Source organism: Microtus oregoni, unplaced genomic scaffold, assembly GCF_018167655.1.
Source record: "Microtus oregoni isolate MIOR12 unplaced genomic scaffold, Mior012 000107F_ref0000227, whole genome shotgun sequence".
Lineage (NCBI taxonomy): Eukaryota > Metazoa > Chordata > Mammalia > Rodentia > Cricetidae > Microtus > Microtus oregoni.
In genome coordinates this window covers 1160086-1179957 of record NW_024544725.1, presented here as the reverse complement: position 1 = coordinate 1179957, position 19872 = coordinate 1160086, and the positions used below count along the sequence as shown (strand labels likewise).

At 35.8% G+C, this 19872-nt stretch overlaps 1 protein-coding gene across 1 annotated transcript in view; it reads left to right on the top strand.

The window, feature by feature from the left end:
* Positions 1 to 8345: 8345 nt before the first annotated feature.
* Positions 8346 to 19872, top strand: part of LOC121443466 (ribosomal protein S6 kinase alpha-6-like) — a 160084-nt gene continuing 148557 nt past the window's right edge. The window contains 1 exon segment of the mRNA XM_041645216.1: positions 8346 to 8403. The gene's annotated coding sequence lies outside the window, so the exon portion shown is untranslated.

The window sequence follows — 19872 nt, the reverse complement described above, 5'->3', positions numbered from 1 at the left end:
TTTTCTCTTTAAGGATTTCTTTGTCATTGTTCTCGGCACTCAATATGGTTATAATAGAATTTTTCTATTTAATTAATTTAATTTTACAAATTTTATTGAGATCCTTTTTCCTTTTAGCTTGTTACTATTCAAATATGATTTTTCCTTAATTTTTCTCTGGCATTATGAAGATTTCTGTCAAAGATATTGCTTTAAACCCCCTCGGTTATATACCTAGAAATGGTATTGCTGACTCATAGTTTAACTGAAAATAATATGCTTGGAAAACTGTCTTTCTAAAGTGAAACATACTGAGGCATCCTGAGATACGTGAAAGCTAAATGACTATACAGGATGGTGGACACATACATAGTCCATCCAGGAAGCGACAAAGGAAATGCTTTAAACTAAAACAAAAAGAAACAACTTAAAATAGTACAGAAGAGAGATCTCTGATACATTTAACTGTACAGGCAAACATAAGTTAGAATTATAGTTTATTTGTAAGTCTTACTTATTTGTAAGTTCCGCATACAATTTAAAAGACAAATGCAAGTGGGAATCACAATAAAAGTTAAAGAGTCTATACAGAAAGATGAAATACATACAAAAGTCAAATTCATGTAAGGGAAAAGGATGGAGATAGAGCTGGACAGGAGCTAGAAATGGAGTAGAGCATTGCTAAAGTTCAGTTTTCTATCTTAATTTGGTATCAATTCAAACTAGTTTATTATAAATTTAGTATGTTAACTATAATCCCCATGGTAACTACTAAAATAACTGTAACATATACAAAAAAGAAAATGAAGAGGAATTGAAAAGGGTATACTAGAAAATATTAAGCAAAGACAAAATATAATATAATAGGAACACACACACAAGACTGGCTTAAATAAAGGGGAAGGGAGTGTTAGTTTTCTTAAGGCATGTACCCCCCAATAGTTTGTTCATGCTCTAGAACTTCCCCAAACCCATACACATATGGACAGCACTAATTGGACTTAGAAGATTATAAAAAACAGGACATGAAGTTGGGAGGGAATCATGATTTGAGGCTTTTAGGAGGAGTAGGAGGAGGTAATGTGGGAGAGATACAGTCAAAATACAGTATATACATATATGAAATTCTTAAGGAATAGATAAAAATATATTTTAAAATACCAAAATGACAGAACTTCCTAAATCTTGCTAAGGTTTATCTGTAAATGGATCAAACAATTAAAAGACAGGTATTGGCATAAAGACAAAAAAAATCTGTGATCCATCTGTATGATACTTACAAGACACTTTTCATTCTGTAGCCCTGGATTGCCTGAAAATCACCATTTATTCCAGGCTATCCTAAAATTTATGACAATTGTACTGTTTCTGCTTTCTGAATGCTAGGATCACATGCATGCACCCTTATATCTAGTCAGATACTTACTTTAGTTATAAAAACACAAGTAGATTGAAAGTGAAAGGATGTAAAGATAATCCATTCAACTAACAATGCAAGCAACTGTTTATATTAAAATCAGTTAAAATAGTTGTAAAACTAAGAGAAAAATCAAATTTAAAAATTTATAAATACATTGATATGAAACAATTCACAATTATAAAGCAAACATTTAAAAAACATCATGGGTCAAGCAATAACTCAATTTGGAAATTCAAAAATACTTTATTAAGAATAATAAAAATGTAAAACAGCATTCCACAAGTATAAAATTTTGGGACAATTGTACTCAGAGAGAAATTTGTACTTATAAATTACTATATTACAAAATCGAGAAAGGGAGTCATGGCAATGTCTCCCATCTGTCCTCTAAGCTACCTGGGAGGGTCAAAAATTGCAGAGTTTGACATCAGCTTGGGTAGCACAGTGAGGCTCTATTTAAAAAAAAATCTCAAATTAATAGCCTAACTTTACACTTTAAGGAATTTAAACGAGACCACGCTAAACTTAAATCAGTAGAAGAAAGGAAATACAGACTATGGCAGAGATAAATGAAATAGAGAAAAGAAGCTATTTGTAATCCAATTGTGAGGTGAAGAGAGGGAATATATTTTTGAGAGTTACTTTGTTATCAGAACTGTACACACAATAATTCTATTTATTGCAGAAAGCAACCTCATGAAAGAAGTATGTCATCACCATTTTACAAAGGAAGAAATCATGGCTCAAAAGGTTTAAAAATTTGACCAACATCAGGTAGTAACTTGTCAAACCAAATTTAAATCTAGGCATGAGCTGGTGGCTCAGAGGATACTAGATGTAGGTGTTAAGACAAAGAAAGAAATTCTGAGGCAACTCCCTTCTAGGGATGATGATGATGACTAATTTTGCTACTACAAATAAACCCAGGGTATTATGCATGTGCACTCTACTACTGAGCTCTATTTCCACAGTTATCCTTAGATTGTTTTCTTATGTGACTGAATTGACTGTGGTGTTTAACAATTAATATTGAGAAGCCAGAAAAAAAACTGATTTAGCAAAGGAAACTGGTTTAATTAAGGACACTTTGGGGACTTAGGTAACAGAAAAACATCTAAGTAGAGATGTCTGGTACTTGAAAGTACATCTAATATTTTTAAGACAGGGTCTCATGAAGTTCATGCTTCCCTTGATCCCACTACCATCGCCTCCCAAGTACTGGAATTACACATATATGCCATCATGCCTGATCTTGTCAGAAAGGTTTTGATCACCATGTGTCAAGTGATTTACAAATATGTACTCATTAAAGTAAGGGAAGAATATGGATCGAAGATTCATCAGTGATTCACGCTGTTTAGCATATAAAGATCTCACAAAGGAAGACTACTAGATTTAGATAGTAAATCTAGATTTACTTAGATTTGGACACTTTCTCTGAAGTCTCATGCTTAGATTCCTAGAATAGCAGTGTTATCATTGACAGTCAGTAAAAATAATAACATAACCCATGAATTGTAGCACAGTATTTATTACATCACTCAGGAAGCTGTCACAGGAGAGTAAAAGTTGCAGGCCAGCCTGGAATACACACACACACACACACACACACACACACACACACACACACACAAAACCTGTTTTCAGAAATCCATAACAGAAAAACAGAAACAGTAGTACTTTATATTTGTACTTGCCCTTATAGATTGTAACATGCCTGCCTCACTTTATGAGGAACTGACTTTAAGCAAAAGATAAATCAATTGGGTTTGGCATTTCCAGGGTTTGAAGTGGCGTCAAAATGTCGGTGTGAAATTGTACAAGGGGCAGCTGAGATACAGATTTGGAGCTAGTGTGATAGGATAGGACTTCAGATATAAATTTGGGAGTCATCCACACAGATGTGATAGCTGAAGCTAACAGCAGTGGGCAAGATCTTAAAGGGAGAGAATGTGGAGGGAAAATAACTCCCGGAATAACTCTTGGCCTCACTAGTGCTCCATGCCTTTTTGGTATGTCAACCAGAGGCATGTACTTCTCTTCTGGAATATTACTCCCTGCTTGTAATTTGTTATTTATGACACTGAAATTAATATACAAAGTCTTTCCTCCTTGAAAGTCAAGCCTCTATGAAATCTCCTTAGCAAGTTCAGAGGCTTTTGCTTCATTGTTATTGGTTACCAATAGGCTCAGGGATTTTTCTCTTCCATATTTAGAAGAGAATGTCTATTTTGTCTTGCCTAACATAGAATCATGAACTGAGAAAATGAACCTTTCTCTCAAATATTTTCTTTCCTAATAGAAATGCCGGACCCCCCCCCCCCCCGAATCGGCCTATAACTCAGAACCTTGTTAATATTATACATTTTTCCTTCTCAAAATCATTAGGAAAGACATAGTTTTATGAGACAATTTCCACATGATATAAAGGGAAAAGTTTATTCCCAGCATATTGCTCTTATTGCTATGTCAGCCCATAGCCTAGATCATACTGTTGCTTCATATTAGATCATTAATCTGTTAGAAATGAAAGAAAACCTAGGCATCCACATGAGAAACTCTTTATTTTTATAAATGAGGAAAATAAAATTCAATAACATACTATAAGCCTGTATTATTTCCTAGGAGTTAAGAGTAATCTCTGGAATCAGACAGACTTGAATTCTAGACCTGACATTGATTAGCTGCTTGGACTTCAATTCTCAACAGTGAGCAATTCTTCAACCTCTTTAAAATTTAGATCTATAATATGATTATTATTATAATAGCTTTTACATTGCAATAGTTTATAAATATTATAATATGCTTCCTAAAGTACTCCCTGCATATAATACAACAAATAATATATTTACTATTACTATTATTGTTCTTATGCTGAGGAAGACAAACCACTTTTTCAAGGCTATACCAGAATGAAATGGCAAACAGATTAGAATTTATGGTAAAACTTCTGGTTTAGTGATATTTCTTCTTTTTAAGAGTCATTAAAATCTTCTTCAACACAAGTATAATGATTAATTGATACATAGTACAATCTTAGAATAGATAATAAAATGGAAAAACTCACATAAAAATCACCAAGTGTCCAAATTTTATAATTTGAGTAGGGTAAAATAACTTTAAAATTAGCAAAAATATTACACACATAGGTAGATATTGTTTTTCAATATTTGAAGTTGGTTTCATTTCTCTGCAATTTTTATTGTCAGCTTGGTACTTGTAGGATTACAAATAAACAATAAGCCAAGGACACCCTGATATATTCAATTTAAATGACTTTAGAAAAAAATGATTTTCAGTAGCTCCATGTTCTTATCATATTCCGGAAAGAACAAGAAAAGGTGGTTGGAGAGTTGGGCAAAAAGGGTAGAAACAGAGTAAAACAGCCGAGTCGAGAAACCAGAATGGAAAAGACAGCAAACTTGAGGAAATAAGAAAGAAAATGGGTCCCAAAAATGAACACTGAGCTTCAGGAGACCTCCAAGTAATGACTGTTTCATCTGCATGGAAAGAAGCAGATGAACAGAGATAGGATGGAGACTGCCACTTTTCTCCCCAGCTCTCCAGTAATAGCCAACCAAGTTCACTTACAGAATTCTGTTTTAAAATTTTGTGTTATATTTATTTATTCTGCAAGAGTCAGTCCTCTCCTTCCAATATGTGGGTCTCAGGGAATGAACTCAGTTCATATGACTTGATGGCAAGTGCTCTTACCCGCTAAGACATCGCCTTGGCTCCCACCTAAAGGTTTTTTAATTTTTTTTCTAGCTGTGATTTATACCAGTACAGCTATATCCTGAACACTAATTCAATTGGTTTGTCTATGATTTTTTGTGTGTGCCAACTTTCAGACTTCTACTTCTTTGGACCTTGCTTACCTCAAAAACCAGCCTTACATTAACTTAGGAGAACACATACACCCTGCTGTCTTCTTTTCATGTGACATAGTAATAAAGTATTAGGATACTATATATATAATAGAAATTAAACTGAATGAAATACTAACAATTATTGACAGTAGAAATAAGACTATCAATCTCATTCATTCATCTTGTTATTGGGAATCACAGTTATGGTCTTGTCCGTATTAGGGAAGCACTGTGCTACTGAGATCCCAAACTCTCATTTTTATTCTTAGTTATCACTATTTACAAAAAAGTTTATTAATACATTAACAAGGTGAAGGATAGTTCTCTTCCAGTTTCAGCATTTTTATTCCTTTCTACCTTCAGTCAGTTGTCTTCCTCTTTCCCACTGTCCATGATTCTGTGTCTTGGATAGTTTTACCCATCACACCTAAGAAGATACTTGTAGCAAAGTGAGGCCTTTATTACTTCTTATAGTAACTGATTTTATATATGAAGAATTTTACTACAACTTTGCACCTTTCACAAGCTGTAATTAAAGAGCTTGGAAAGTTTTGTCTGGCTGTTTTTGTGTATAATTTATGATTCATTCAATTGCAACAATTTGTTGAATGCTTACTATGTGCCAGAGTCTGTGCTAAGCAGGCACCATGCCATCTCAAAAGGAAAAAAATCATGTGAATTTTATTTTAAATGGAGACACTTGAGAACACATTTAGTTCTTTTCCTGTGATGTTCTACACAGTCTCTTTCAACATCTGGTCACCATTTCATACCTTCAGCCCTTGGCACAATATTTGCTACCACCTGGGCCCTATTATGCCAGTGCCATTCATCTCTTCCATTTTCATGGTGAATAGTGCTGCTTCTAGCTTTTATGAATGAGAAGCATGCTTTAGAGCAGTGGTTCTCAACCTTCCTAATGCTGTGACCCTTTAATACAATTTCTTTGTGTTGTGGTGACCCCCAACCACGAATTATTATGTTGCTACTTCATAACTAATTTTGCTACTGTAAGAATCATAATGTAAAAATCTGGGGTTTCTGGTGGTCTTAGGTGACCCCTGTGAAAGGGCCGTTCCACTCCTACATGCTGAGAACTGCTGCCTTGGAGCTTGTATGAGCCCCAGGTACTGTGGTGGGAATCATTTTGGCACTGCATTATAAGCAGAGTATTAATATTATTTTTCCCTGTATCACCTTGTGTCACTATTTTCATGTTGTAGGAATAAAAGCAAAGTATACTTCTTTTATTTGACATGCAAATTCAGGTCTTGGGGTACATTCTGTAACAAATAACCCTAGATTTGGAATAAATTTTAAGAGATGAAACAGCTGTAGAGAACATAAAAATGAGAAAAGGAGAACTAATTTGGCCTCCAGTCCTACCTCCAGGACTGAACGTGAATTGAGACACTTTGGTCTGCAACTCTGAAAGATTTAGTTAGACTTAATGTTGTCCTCAGTATTTGCATACTGCAACTTCAGTTCTGATGTCTTTTTATTTTCTTTTTTAATTTTGCATTTTCATACCAATCAAGTTGAGGAAAACTGTACTTTACAACATAAGAATTTCAAAAATACAATGGCTTCTCTTATAGCAGTACTTTGGGGATGTATTGGAGCTGAGAGCATCCTCCTGGGCTCAATTTTTGCCTTCAGTTTTGCTCAGGTCTTATCTTCAGACTCCATTTCTGTCCATGCCAGTTTGGATGACAAGTCACTACGTTCTGCTTGCTTGTTAGGACCCTGCTTTGGTATGTGTTTTTATGCCAAGCATGGATCAGGAAGCATTAAGCCCACTGCCTATTTTAACTCTGTCTATATCCCGTTCTCTCCATTTTAACAAATGAACCAGTCTCTGACCTTAGATTTCCCCTTTGTGTCTTGAGCCCTTTGTTCTGCAGCCGTTGATTTCTTCTTCCCTATTATCTGCATATTGCCTATGAGTAAGACTTGCTCACCAGAATATTCTTTCTGCCTCACTGGCACACCAAATTGTCTGTGAGAACTAAGGAAACCAGGTACAATTTCTCCACAGCAAGCAGAAGACAGAAGCTCCTTAATTTTGAGGCCACGTCGGCCTCCCAGTTAGGAAGCTGACAACACTGATATAATGTCTACATAGACAGGGTTAAATTAGACATGGCCAAAGACTGAGAAGTTCTCACTTGTGATTGGTGAGGACAGAGATTCCTGGAGTCCTGCCACTCCCAGAAGGGTATAAATGGGCAGCACTGAATTAGAATCTTCACAGGTGGTAGAGAGAAGGCAGGCAGAGTGGCCAGCGCAGGCTTAGAAGCAGAAAGCAGCATTCAGGTAAGATTTCTTGTTGCTGTAGTACGTGGACTGTGAAATCCTTAAGGATTTGTATGTGTATACATGTGTGCCTGTCTCTCTCTCTCTCTCTCTCTCTCTCTCTCTCTCTGTGTGTGTGTGTGTGTGTGTGTGTGTGTGTGTGTGTGAGCGCGCGCATGTGTGTGTACATGCATGCATTTTGGTTCTGAGCACTCAGAGCTCCTTGAGCAAGTCTCACTCAAATCGATTATTTCTTCCCCGAAGCTGAAGATTGCTCCAATTTTTTTCTCCCCTGTCTCACACCTATCACTGATAGGTTATTTCTGAAGAGTTGTTGGTATTTGTTAAAAGGTAAAGCCCTTTTTCCCCGAGAAAAACTGGGCCTCTCCAGGATAGCCTAGAGCAGATGAAGAATAACTATATTCAGCTGCATCCATTAAGGAGGAAGCTGGCAAGGAAAGGGAGGGCTAGGGCACTTGCTCCCAAGCCAGATATGGCTTGGAGGGAGCAATCAGGGAATTGAGAAATCTGTGCCAAAGCTGAGAAGGCCTTCAGGGTGATACCAGAAGGTTTGGCATGAAAGCTGTTTGGATAATCATCCCTCACACTTCTGCAGTGCTCTATGCTTTGCAAAGTGCCTCCAGGTCTGTGATTTCACTAGGTTCTTCCAGTACTTCTGTGAGGTGGTTAGATCTGGTGCTAGAGGTAAAGAAACTTACAAGATCACCAAGTGGCAGACGTGGAACTCCAAAACCAGGGCTCCTGCTTCTTGGTCCTGTGCGCTTTAACTGCAGCAGGCTGGCAGCCTCTGGATGAATGTGAAGGACCAGCTTCTCTGTGGTGAGTAGCTTTTCAAATGTTCTCACAACAGGCATGGAAACCTCAGAGGGAAAAACTACCTTATTACTGATTGTTACTGGGGACTTGGGCTAATGTGGCTCATTATAACTAAGCTACTCTTTCGAATTCAAATTTGCCTTCTTTAGTAGCTAGCCTCTTCTCCTTTTCCAAGCACAGCTATTACCTTGTATTTTTAATCAGTGTTGGGGATCAAACCCACAGCCTCCTCATGGAAGGCAGTAGCTCTCAAATAAATACTATGTCCATTTTTTTTCTGCTAACATCATTAAACTCCTGGGTATTTCTGCTGCAAAGTATTAGCGTTAAACAGTGAGTCTTATACCTAGTGAGAACCACAAGACTCCCTTCTCTTTACAGCCAGCCACTGGTGCTCTGGTTACTATTTGTTTCTAGACAGCATCAGATTTGGCACCCAAAACCTTGGTGACTCAGACTGAGTGGATAACCTTTTCAAATCACTTTCTCTGAGTTCTACTCTGATTGTTAATGTGAGCTGGAAAATGGGCATTTTCTCTCCAAGACAAGTGTGACTGATCTCTATAGATCTGAACTTGCAGGTACTTTGTTGGGGCATGAAGAGTGAAGAAAGCATTTCACCAACTAATTCTAAATAGCAGAAAAATATATGTTTCCTTCTGAAACCACCCTTACCTTTGCTTCAAGGCACAGCAGCTAAGAACAACTTTGTTCTTCCTCTCTTTCATGGGTACACTATCCGGCTGACCTATAAATAACTGCTTTCACTCTCAGATTTGTCTGGTTATACCCTAAACCCAAAACTTGAAACACTGAAGACATGGAATGATTTTCCTATTTTCCTTAATTATTCAAGCTGTGAGGGGTGACCTTGTTGCCAGGCAATTTATTGAACTTAGGTGTCTGAGGGCGGATTCTACCCAATCCAAATCCTCCTGCTCTATACTTGTATGAAGGCCCTCTAATATCAATACAAATACAATAGTAGTTTTGCTTATTTGGAGTCCAGTAAATTGCAAATTGCCTTTGAGCCAGGCATGATGACAGTACCTCAAACATGGGAGGCTGAGGCAGAAAGATTGCCAGGAGTTCAATACCAAGCTAAGCTACATAGTGAAATCCAACCTCAAAAGTAAAAGCAATTTGGAAGCTTGCCTAGCTTTGACTTGCTCTAGCTCCTGAAATATGTCGTTATTGTTGAAAACTAAATGACAGCATAAAAACAGAGTCAGTACCAGAAAGCACAAAAAGTACATCATGGAAATCAGTAAATGACATCCATGTAGAAATTTCATTATAATACCTCACTTAGGTCTCATGCTTCAGTAAATGAAAACACAGTAAATGTATTAATTGATAATTTAATATGTCATCAAATTTCCATCAAAATGGAAAAATATAGTCAGTATGCTAAAGGCTTTAAAACATTTGAAAGCTCATATATTAGAAGCTTCTATGCTCTCCTTTAATTACAAGTTTGCCAGTACTCTTCTTCAAGCGTGTGCTATACCAAACCCCCTAATTCATGTAGTATGTACGTACAGAAAAGTGTTACAGTGCCATTTGAATGTTATAGTGTTTTAAATGAAATTAGCATTGCTTTAAATTGTGTTGACTTTTTGTTTTACTTTGTGGCTGTGATTTTTTTATACTATTTATTTGTTTGTTCCATTATTCATTTCTTGAGACAGTGTCTTTAAAACCTCTGACTGGCTACAAAATTGCTGTGTAGCCAGTCTGGTCTTAAACTCTTAATTCTCCTGTTTCCACTTCCCAAGTGCTGGGATTATAAGCAAGCAACCCCACATCTGCTTTATGTTGTACTGGGAATCAAAGATAAGGCTTATGTAGCATTCTAGGTAAATAGTCTATCTATGACCCATAACTCCAGCATGGTGTTTTCTTTTTTTTTTTTTTTTAGTAACCACCATTCACTTTTGTTATGTTGTGCTCATGATCAGCAAGAATCTTTTCAATGATGTCTTATAAATGCAATCGTGTATTGTTGTTAAGGCAAGTCCCGTTATATACTTAATTTTTGAAACTAAATTAATATATTTTGTTTTGTTTCTTTAAAAAAAGTTTGTGGTAATATTTACCCTTCCTTTCAAACAAGTATCAAACCAGTTTGCTTTCCTTTCCAGTTTTGTCATCCGACAATTTCAAAAGGACTCTTTTTCTGTTTTCAGTTGTGACCCTGCTCAGGATGGGAATAAAGAAAGAGTGCCTTATAAATTCCCACTGTCATTCTGTTGTTAACAATTAGGTGAAAATGCGTTGTCTCCCAACTATAAATGCTATTTTCTCTCTTAACAACAGGGACATTGTATATTGTTCAATTCAGATAGTCTAGCTAGAAGGCATTCATACGATCCTGTAGGATTATTTACACTTCCAAAACGGAAATGAGGTTAGTTTGGCCTGACTTGTGTCTCTGAACCCATGCTATCTTATTGAAGATTAAATGGTCTCTGCCTTGCCTGTTTATGTTATCTGGAGTTAACAAAGATAAATCACAAGCCCCCAGTCTTCAGATTACCTTTACTATAATAACAATCCTCAGAAATAGAATTTAAAGTCAAATTGATGGAACTCCTGTTTCAGAAGCAGACATTTTAAATACAAAACTTAACCACAAGTCAGTACAACAGACAGAAGTGTTGAGAGAATATGATGTTGATCTGTTAGGAGAGAAGGTGGACAAGAAGAAAAAAATATTAGTCTCACCTTTCCCTATTCGTTTCAAAAGAGAACTTTTTCCTTCCTGGGAGTTTGTGTTAGAGACCAGGTAAAAAATTTAAAAGCCCATATTCATAAAATTGGTTCAATCCTGAAAAACAGAGGAAGCCAAAACATTTATGACAATTATGCTGTAATAAAAAGACAATAACCCAACGTCAAAACTTATATTCAAACACATACTAACTAGGTGACCTTGGAAAAATCATTTATTATTTGTGGGACCTACATGCTAAGTTTCAGTTTCTGTAAACATGGATAGTGTCTAGTAAATCATATTGTGATGGTTAAGATGAGATACGCCCCAAACTCCCGAAGCCTTCTTATAAAAGAAGGCTTAAAAATAAAGAGGAATATTACTCAACAGGGATTCACTTCCTACTGTTCTATTTTTTAGCCTTTTGAAAGGAATTTTAATTTTTAACATTTCCTAAATAAAGGGTGGACATGTGAACACAGTGTAGTTTATCAGATTCTTCTTATCTTTCCAACTGATGCCAAGACATTATTAATAAGTTAATACTGGACATTTAAATACAAATATGCACACATAAACATATAGTTCATCATTCAATAGCAAAGTATTATGTTATATTTCCTATAATATAAATTCCTTATCATTAATTTGGGTTAGAAAAATCAGTATTTCTTTTTTTTTATTGCGAAAAGAAGAAGAAAAACATAAACAAAAAACAAGTTTCCACCTCCTCCCAGCCTCCCATTTCCCTTCCCCTCCTCCCACCCTTCTCCCCCTCCTCCCACCCTTCTCCCCCTCCTCCCACCCTTCTCCCCCTCCCACCACTCCTCTCCCCCTCCCTCTCCAGTCCACAGAGCAGTCCGGGTTCCCTGCCCTGTGTTAAGTCCTAGGTCCTCTCCGTCCATATCTAGGAAGGTGAACATCCAAACTGGCTAGGCTCCCACAAAGCCAGCACATTAAGTAGGGTCAAAACCCCCTGCCATTGTCCTTGGTGTCTCATCAGCCCTCATTGTTCGCCATGTTCAGAGAGTCCGGTTTTATCCCATGCTTTTTCGGTCACAGTCCAGCTGGCCTTGGTGAGCTCCCCGTAGATCAGCTCCTCTCTCTCAGTGGGTGGATGCACGCCTCGTGGTCCCGAATTCTTTGCTCATGTTCTCCCTCCTTCTGCTCCTCCTTGGGACCTTGGGAGCCACTTTAGGGTGGGCAAGCGACTTGACCCTAGAGGGGCTCCCTAGTGCCCAAGATGAGGTTCCCAGTTAGTTCCTTGGGCAGCTGAGGATTGGGAACTTGAAATGACCCTATCCTAGAGCAATACTGACGAATATCTTGCATATCATCATAGAATCTTCATCTGGTGATGGATAGAGATCCAGACAGTGACCCACACAGGAGCACTGGACTGAGCTCCCAAAATCAGTATTTCTTATAAGTCAAATTGGAAAGAGGTCATGTAGGTTGTCTCATATGGACTAGCAAAACAATCTATTGAATTGTCGGAATGAAACTAGTGTAGTACACCTAGTTACTTTTAAGTCATCATTAACATTTTTTGATATATATATATATGTACATGTATGTATACATATATGATTAGATTGATACATTAATTTGTGGAGCCCACATGCAAAGTTTATAAACAATACACAATATTTAAAGATCATTGCTTTGGAATATTAAATATAGAGATATTTCTTTTAGATATTCATCATACTTTAAATCAAATGTTCCCATTCCTCTAATGAGTCTACCCATCCTCTTGAACTATTTGTTTCTATCAATATCTTTCTCCTAGTAACCCAAACAGGGAACTTGAAAGTCACTGTAACTTTCTTTTCTTATCCATCAAGTAAAATTAGTTGCCATGTCTATTTCTGAAACAGCTTTCATATTTGCTTATTCTTTTCTAATTCTACTGCTAACCATAATAGTTCATATTTCATCTAGATTTTTAAAAATAAATGAGTTGTTGCAGTGTTTTAATAGCCTCCTATCTGTCTCCAGTCTCTTGCTCCGTTATTATTTGTGTGCATGCATGTTTCAACCCTACTATTAGAGTAAGGGCTGCTTCAAGCAAGAAGGCATGGCTGGCATCTTTCATATATTCAGTATGGTGCCTTGCTTGTGATATAGGCATCCATGTGTTCCTAAGTAGGCAAAATTAGATTGGTCTTTCTGCTCATAAGTTAAAATTAGTGGGTTTTAGAATTTATATAATCTTCTGAGTTCATATAATCAAACAAGATTAAAATGATATTGACCATCAACAAACAGCATTCTTTCTGATTAAGTTCTTGGATATTTACTTATTCTAATTAGCTACTCTCCAGAAGGTCACATTATCTGAGAAAATATGTGGAAAATATGTGTATTTTCAATAAAATACAACTTCACTTTTTTGAGATATATGCACACGAGTTGAATTTCAGGCTATCTTTTATAAGATTCTTATGATTACTTGTACGGATGGTATAAGCTCGCTATGTTTACAAAAAAATCAGTTTTTTCTTCCTTCCACTTTTTACAACTTTCCTGTAGATACCTTAAAGGAAGTGAAGAGATGTGATACTAAACCTGACATGACTTAGGATTCTCAGAAGAAAACCTTTATAAATTCAATGCAGTGTTTTGAAGCTGTGCTTTGGGAAGAATATGGAAGGGAAGTAAGATCTAGCCAGTTCTCTCATTACTGAACAGTTACAGCCTTTCATTGTTCATTTTTGCAAAACCTTCAGAAATAGTATATACCAAGTAATTTCAACATAAACAAAATTGTGAATGGATGAGTGCTTCTATTTTCTTCCCCATTTGTTGATGTGTTACAAATACAGTGAGTGAATTTTGCCAAGAACTTGATGTAAAAATAATTTACTCCTTCTCCTTTTTGTTTCTAGCTGTTATTATTACACATGAGTCCCGCCTTAAACATTTAATCCTCCCAAGTACTAATGATTGAAATTTGTCTCTTTGCATGATATCCCACTAGCGCTCTACCTCCAGCTCTGCTATTTTGCTGTGAGGACTTCTGAGCAATTCAAACTTGCTTTTCTATGATATTTGAAACCTATAAATCTGAGTCATGCTTGTGCTGTAAATGTCTCCTGTTTTCAGGATATATACTTTATTTTTAGTTTTATTTTAAACCCCACGTTTCTTTCCTTTGTTTATTTGAGATCGTTTCAGCACCATAGAAACTGAACATCCATTGCGAATATTGGCAGCAGTGGCTGCTCCTTGTTTCAGACTGATTATAGGCAACTCCATTAGGCCTGCATGACAAAGAGGCTGCTGACGTCACCATTGATTGCTCTGTTTCTCCCACGCCAAAGCAATCTGTTAAATCAGTATAAAATTGATTTTTGCAACTTGAAGCTACAAGGATACAATTGGTTTCTAAGCTGCCACATCAATCAGATATTTTTAAAAAATCGTTAGTGAGCCTGTGTATAATGCATGGGTGTTCCCACCCACGTGATAAAATGATTGGCTCCTTCTTTGTATGCACATTTCCCTTGATAAACGGCAGGAAATTATATCATACTGTATGGGCTACTTCATATAGGTTATTTGTTACCAGTCATGTCAGAACAGTTACTGTAGCAAATTTTTAGGCAATAAACTACCACTGAAGAGGGTAGGTTTTCTTGTTTATTTTAACTTGAGAAGACCCCAGAGGCATTTTCTTGAACAGCTTCTAATTTGTGGAAATGAAGTTTGGTGTTCGATCTACTACATTTAGTAGTCCTGTTGAGTAAAGCTTTATTCTCTAGAGGTGTTAAGGCTTCGACGGTTGTCTCCATCCCCTACTTCTACTGAAGCTTATTATTAGAACAGGTTGCCTGAGCCTTAACTGTTAAATAAACTTTACCAAAAAATAGTATTTTTCTTTTTTTGCTTGTTTTGTTACACAAACAAACATGTCTGAACAAATTTATGCAACTATCATGTGTGTCACTTTACATGCTAAGATGCACAAAATCCCAGGAACTTTATAGTTTTAATGATAGAATCTTTGTTTCTTTTAGGTGCTGAGATTTTATAAAATTTTCTCATAACATAAAATTGTAATGAATTGCTTGGTAGGTATTTTATATTATGTGCATATAGAGAGAATTAGAATTATTCATATGATATTTAAACTTCAAATATCATAAACAAATTAAGCTTCAAATAGTGAGATAATGAAGTTAGCTTATTTCAGAATTTGAATTTCCAAATAGTGTAAGAACAGACTTATCTTCCTGTGGCTGATTTTGGAAAACATTGAATCAAAAGAATTGATGAAAAATGTTCTGAAATTGGTCCTATTTGATAATTATTCCTACAGGCTTGCTAGCATTTTCTGAATGGACTTATAATAGCAGAGTCCAACGTGTAAGACCATTGTTGTATTACCAGTGTTGTATTACTATCAACTGTTTTGTATATTTTAAATTATCTTTTTAATTGAAAGATAAGTACATCAGTTTTTTCTCCTTCATTTCTTCCCTTCAGACTTTCTCAGATACCATTCTTCCAACAGTTTCCATTTCCCCCTCAACTCCCAAGCTGAAAGCCTCTCTTTCTATGATAATTGTTACATACATGTATACATAGATATCCGTGTGTAAGTTCATGCATGCACATGCACAAATACATACATTATATGCAAATTCAATATGTTAAATCAGGTTTTTGGGGGTGTTTTTGTTTTTGTTTGTTTTTTTTTTTTTTTTTTTTGTACTCTGACTGTTGCAGTCATTCTGCTCCCTCTTCTTACAATGTCCCCTGATCCTGAGATACAGGAATTGTGATATAGATGTATCCATTGGGGTTAGGATCTTCATTGTGTTTAGTTGTGGTTTTCTATAATGGTCATCATTTGTTGTAAAGAGGGGCTCTGTTGATAAAGGGTAATAGCTTGGCTAGTTTTCCAACGCTGAGCTTCCCTCTTGTTGAGTGGGTCTTAAATCCAATTAGACAACTGTTGTTTACTACTAACCTATGACTGCCACTTATTGCAACCTTATGAATATTTTGCCATTCTCATCGTTGCGATTCATAGGTGTTACAGCTAGGTTGAACTATTTGTTTCCCTCCTTTGGCAGCTTGCATCTATTTTCTGAAACCATGGGAGCTAGACCACCGCAGAGGCTTCTAGGTCAAATCAGCTCAAATTATCTGACTCCAGTGTCCTAAGTGTATGGTATCTTAAGCAATAGGGCCTCATCCTCAATCCTTAAGATGCAATCAAGGGCTATAGCAATAGTTTATACTGTCTGGGGAATCATCTGGAGTACACTGTCTAATCATTTGAAAGGAGGTTTCTTGTGCCTAGTAATATGATTTTTGTTAGTCTATGTTTCTTATTAGAAGCATTGTCAGCCCAAGTGGCTTAACTTCCTCAAAAATGTGTGTGTGCTCAACACACACACACACATATGTATGAATATGCATTTATGTGTGCACACATACTTTTATACATTGTATGTAATTTAGATAACTATAAAATACTATGCTTCCTTGATGCTTTATTGAATAACCTTGATGCTATTTATTCCTGTACTTTCTCTTCGGTGCTAACCTCCCTCCTTCGCAGTTGGAGACCCCTCCCATTTTTCTGCTTCCTAATTCATAACTCTTGTATCTTGCTAATTCTCCCCTAAGCTACTCCCATCATTGGTCTCTGTATAATTTCCTGGTTTCTGTAGTTGCTTCATGTTTTATACTCCCATCTGCAGATTTGGAGCTAGGAACTATGGATAAGAAAGAACACAGGGCATTTGAGTTTCCATGTCACCTTATTCAATACAATCTCTGCTAGGGCCATCCATTGACCTAGAACTTTTATGATTCCATTTTTCTTTACAAATTAATAGTATTACATTGTGTATATAATACCATTTTCATTCTCCTTTTCTCTCTTGAGAGACATTTAGGTTGTTTCATTCTCTGGCTATGTGACTAAGACAACAATGGACATTTCTGACCAAGTATCTGTGGAGTAGGGTGCCAATTCCTGAATATGCTGAGGAGTAGTATGGATCATATGTTACAGCTTTATTTAGCTTTTGGGGCATTCTCCACACGGTGTTTCAGAGTGGCTGAAGAAGTTTTAAGACCCATGAACAGTTAATGAAGGTTCCTTTTTCCCCACATTTTCTCCAGCATTTGTCAGTTGTTTTGTTGATCTTTGTCATTCTGTCTGAGGTGAGATGAAATCTCAAAATTGTTTTGATTTACATTTCCCTAATTGCTAGGGAAGATGAACACATTTCTGAGAAATTCAGCTTTAATGATAAGGACTACCTTAAAATGAAATATGAAAAAATGTATTGCAAGCAAATGGGATCAAGAAGCAAGCAAAAATTACCATCTGATTATCTGACAAAAAGACTTCAAACTAAAACTAATCAAAAGAGACAAAGAAGAACCTGCCATTATTGACAAGTATCAATTAATCATGTAATAGGGAAAATATCACAATACATAACATATTTGCCTCAAATCCTAGTGCACCCAACTTCATAAAAAGTATACTAATGAAATTAAATGCACAGACTATCAAAAATCCAATAGTAATCAGTGATTTCAATACCTCAGTTTCCCCATAGATAGGTCATCTAGACAAAGAAATAGAGAAACCTCAGAATTAAACAATATTTTTCCATCAAATGGACCTAGCAGATCTATAAATAACATTCCACCCAAACACTACAGAATATACATACTACTCAACAGCATATAAAAGCTTCTATAAAATTGAATACATGCTGGGCTGGAGAGATATAATTAATGAATGAGTGAAATTTACGCCCTGGCAATGCGGAAGCATGCATCAACAGCCTGTATATGGCGGTTCTCTCAAACTTGTTCATATTGGGTTTTATGGTCTGTTGATGAAGTTGACTGATCAGGTTTCTCCACAAGAGGGCACCAGATCTCATTACAGAAGGTTGTGAGACACCATGTGGTTGCTGAGAAATAAACTAAGGACCAGACCGCTCAGCCGTTAAAGACTAGACTCACAACCAAAAATATAAAACTGAGTACATGCTGGGACACAAAACATTTAGTAAATAAAATAAAAATAATCCCATGTGTCCTATCTGACCATTGTCAAATAAAATTTAAAATCAACAGTAAACTAATCTCTAGTTTACTCACAGACATTAAACAGCTAGTCACTGAATGGCGAATGGGTTTGAGAAGTAAAAATATCCATGGAACTAAATAAAAATGAAAATGCAATTCAACAATACAGTAAAATCTCTGGGACACATTAAAAGCAGTTCTAAGAGTGAAGTTTACAACCCTAAAGTGCCTACATAAAAAAATCAAAAAGAACACAAATAAATGTCTTAATGATGCATCTCAAGAATTTGGAAAAGCACATAGAAACCAAGAACAGTGGAGGGCAAGAAACAATAAAAGTCAACCCCAAAAAAACCTGATAAAATAAAAATGAAGATAGCAACGAAAAGAATCAATAAATGTAAGATCTAGTTCTTTGAGAAGATAACAAAGATCAACAGATACCTGGCCCAACTAAAAGAAAGAAAGAGGAGATCCAAATTAACATAATTAGAAGTAAGCACAGAAGCTTTACAACAGACATCAAAGAAATATAGAATATTATAAGAGAATGTTTCACTCTATTATATTGTAAAATGTAAAAGAAATGGATGATGGATTTCTTGATTTATCCAAACTAACAAACACACACATACATACAAATGAACATAAAAATTAAACACAGACTATTAAGGATAGGAAAGGTGATAAAATGAGCATGGGATTATGAAATGATAATGGGATGATTATTACCAAACTATGTTATGTGCATGTATAAAAATGTCACAATGAAATACATTGGCTTTTATAAGTAATATACATTTAGAAAATGATATATGCAAGATATTTTTATTTAACCTGTAGTTGTTAATTACTACTGTAATTCCTATTTTGAAGCATGAAGAAGTAAAGTTTTCAGATGTGTTCACTCATTTAAAGGCACAAATTTCAGTAACTTATAGATATTTTTTAAAAAATTATATATGGGCACTTTGCCTATACGTATGTCTCACACTACATGAGTTCTTAGTGTTCACAGAGTCAGAAAAGTGTATAGGATTCCCTGGAACTGGAATTTCAGATGAATGCTAGTTGCCAAGCTGATTCTGGGAATCAAACCCAAGTCCTCTGGAAGAGTAATCAGTGCTCTTAACCACTGCATCTCTCCAGCCCAATCTCCAAGTGTAGGTTTGTTGTTGAGTCCTGGCTTTTTCTGATATTTTTTTATGAGAATAGAAAAATTTACCTCTAGTAGGACCCAAATACAAGCACCAAAAAATAAATTATCCCCTAAAAGGGTTCCTTGTTACTTTTCACTTAACCATAATAGGAAAATTACTGGCTTTTATTTGTGTCATTGTTAAAGAAATTAAAACATAAAAAAATCAGCCCCTCAGATTGATATGGTATAATGTCTTTAAAATGAATAATCACATGTCCTATATTATTACAATGATTTATTTCTGTAGTAGAAAAATCCTGATAAGATGAAATAGTACCTTTAAATGCCACCTATTATTACAGGGACAAGATATATATTCATATTCTGAACACTATAGTTTAAAAATTGATGCTTAATTTTACTTAATGGACAAATTCTTGGTCACTTGGCCAGAATTTATTGATTTGTTGTTAAAGTTCTTTCTCTGCTCCTTTTATAATTAGGATCAAGCATAGTCATAGAATTATGGGCTCTATTAGAAGCT